At 33.4% G+C, this 2,761-nt stretch overlaps 1 long non-coding RNA gene across 2 annotated transcripts; it reads left to right on the forward strand.

Moving 5' to 3' along the window:
* The first annotated feature begins 497 nt into the window (after window positions 1-497).
* Window positions 498-2,761, forward strand: LOC129580036 (uncharacterized). 2 transcript variants are annotated; one of them, XR_008689319.1, is made up of 6 exons: window positions 498-834; window positions 897-1,020; window positions 1,086-1,210; window positions 1,286-2,459; window positions 2,533-2,672; window positions 2,749-2,761. It is a non-coding gene; the product is annotated as an uncharacterized LOC129580036 (long non-coding RNA). The 2 variants fall into 2 exon arrangements; XR_008689318.1 differs by having other exon boundaries at window positions 2,533-2,755.

Raw genomic sequence — 2,761 nt, forward strand, 5'->3', positions numbered from 1 at the left:
TCGGGTATTTACCTGAAGGGCAGATCAAAATCCATGTCTGGAATTATTATTATGCCACAGGATTGTTTAATTTATGCACATTCATGAAAACATTACTATATAAACATCATTCACGTTATAATCACGTAAATATTTAAATGTATCACTGACAGCTGTCATCGAATGTAAATATGCGTAAAGTTGCTAACGTTCATTCAATAGCTTTACCCAAAGCAATAAAACTTACACTTTTGTACACATGTGAAGTGACTAAGTAATATTTTCAATTTGAAATTTTCTCTCTACAAAATTAAAATATTATTCTCACACAAATTAAAAGTTTCTACATATTGATCTATCAATTAATTGATATCATTTTTATTTTTTACAATTTTTAAGTGAATATTCGCTAATAAAAAAAGAAATATTCATTGGAATAATTCCATTACGATGTTAGATGGCGCTGTTAGTTGTGACATAAATGCTTTACGTATATCACATACAGCTAGTTTGCATCATTGAAAAGGAGTCTCCACCGTGAAGAGCTGTATGAAGTTCTAGTTATCATTGTTGTTCCCACCAAATTTTCTAATCCAACATCAGTTGAATATTTTCAGTGTTTTATTTTTGTTAAAAAATGTCTGAAAAAAGTGAACCGAGCTACGCACAAACCAATGGGCGACAAGAAAAAGAAGATACTTCCGCAAGTGTTGGATCATCGACAGGCAATAACGACCATTGGGCTTTGTTACATGATTCTCAATACGGTTTATTTCTTGCTTCGCCTCCCGTAAAATCCATGAACGTTCTCCAGTCCGATATATGTAGTGGGATCATTTTTGGTCATTTTTCTAGGTATGTAGTACATTTCGAATAAGAAAATTTCGGAGAGTTTAAAATCAATTGAAAATTTTCAGAAAAATAAAAGAATTCGGAATCGGCAAAATGCTGGGGCCAATCCGAATGTTTGCCGAACAGTTGATTACATTGGATCGCGAAACAGTATTGATCAAAGAAATCCAAACGGAATTGAAATCAATGGTAAGCTTCTTTGTTCGTTTATTTTATTGATTTATGGTAAACTTTACTGTCTTTTATTTGTGTAGCGTTTCATCGATTTGATTGCCCAGTGGGAGAGAGCAACGGCCGAGGTCACCGTCGCCTTTGCTTAACTCAAGTGCAATGGCGTCATCACAAAACTCGTCGGAAGGTGTACAGTCCATGACAGAAGGTATGTTTTTTAACAGCATATTTTTCGTTGAAGTACAATGGTTTAAAGCAAAAATGGTTGTTTTCCTTCTTTTAGACTGATTCCACCCGGAAAAAACTCCAATGTCCACGATGCTATAACGAATTCCATCAAACAAAACCAAATTGACTGAGCCAAATGATTCCCTTTGAATTATTCCAGTGATATTCATAGTGCATTCTTCCAATAATAAATTTTAATACGTATTCTGTCATTTTTCTATGTACTTTTTGATTAAAGCCATCTCTGAAAGTTTAAAATCAATTGAAAGTTTCCAGGAAAATATAAGAATCTGGAATTGGCGCAATCAAATTGTTCGTCAAGGAGAGGATATCGTAGTTTTTGCTGCAATAAGGCTTTTTATGTTAGTCAGAATAAAGTAGGAAGTTATTGCATGTTAAAGTCTCGTTGCAGTGAAACGAAACCTAAAATTTTTTTCAAATTGGCGAAATATAAGTAGAATTTGTGCTATTTTAGTAAATATATTTTCTGATTTATTTGAAACTTGGCTAACATATTGACATGACATTCTTTTACGCCATGTGTACAATTTTATTCAACATCCATCTATTCGTCATACCAAATCCCTACAAGAATTTTGCGACAAGTTTACGCAAACGTATCGCCAACCTTCCGCAATAGTTGTCACAAAATGCATGAACTGCGATCAACTTCATTCGAATTCAGCATGTTGTATTTAAAAGGCTGCAATGGCTGATTATTCTACTTAATAATTATTTTGAATACGTTTTTTTTTTCTTATTAGCAACGATGAGCAACATGAAAAGTTTAAATAAAACCATTTGAAATTATGTTTTCAATGTAATGAAGTTGGATACAGTTCGAATTTACAGGTTTACGCAATGCGATATGTCGCAGATATGTCGGCGTTATGATTTTGCGTAAACCCGTACATTGAAAAACCTATCGCAATGCGGAATGTCGCGGGAAGGTTTTGCTTTACGGCGACATGTCGACGTAAACCTCAATGTATCGCAAAATTCTTGTAGGGAATATGTGTCTCACTTTGCCCCGGCCTCCTCTCTACATTATACAGTACACACATACAGATACACGCAAGGATATACAATGAACTGTATAAAACATGGCATCCTTAATTTTGTATGTGTCATATAAACAAAATTCGCCATGGAGAGTGTTTCGTTCTCGTGTTCTGACCATTTGAAAATATTCATCATTTTTATTGATGCCTTTATTTTTGGAAAACTGGGTAAAAAATATTTGTTTTTTAATATCGATGCGATGAGAATTGAAAATAAATTTCTCTTTTCTGAACATTTCAGAATTTTACAAGCTTGCATTCCTTCAAATCTATAAAGATATCACTAATGCAAGGAATGTTCGTGTGGGTTTATGCCATTCTAGTAACTTTAATATCAACAACAAATTTTGTAACAAATTTACAAAACTCGCAGCTGAACAGGTATGTGTTGTGTAGTTAGTTCGGACATGAATAAATTTCATTAATGAATACGTTTTGTTTTTAATCCATACAAAAGAGACGTTGTTTGA

The sequence above is a fragment of the Sitodiplosis mosellana genome, unplaced genomic scaffold, assembly GCF_009176505.1.
Source record: "Sitodiplosis mosellana isolate CC-2019 unplaced genomic scaffold, AAFC_SMos_1.0 Smas_scaffold_6939, whole genome shotgun sequence".
NCBI lineage: Eukaryota > Metazoa > Arthropoda > Insecta > Diptera > Cecidomyiidae > Sitodiplosis > Sitodiplosis mosellana.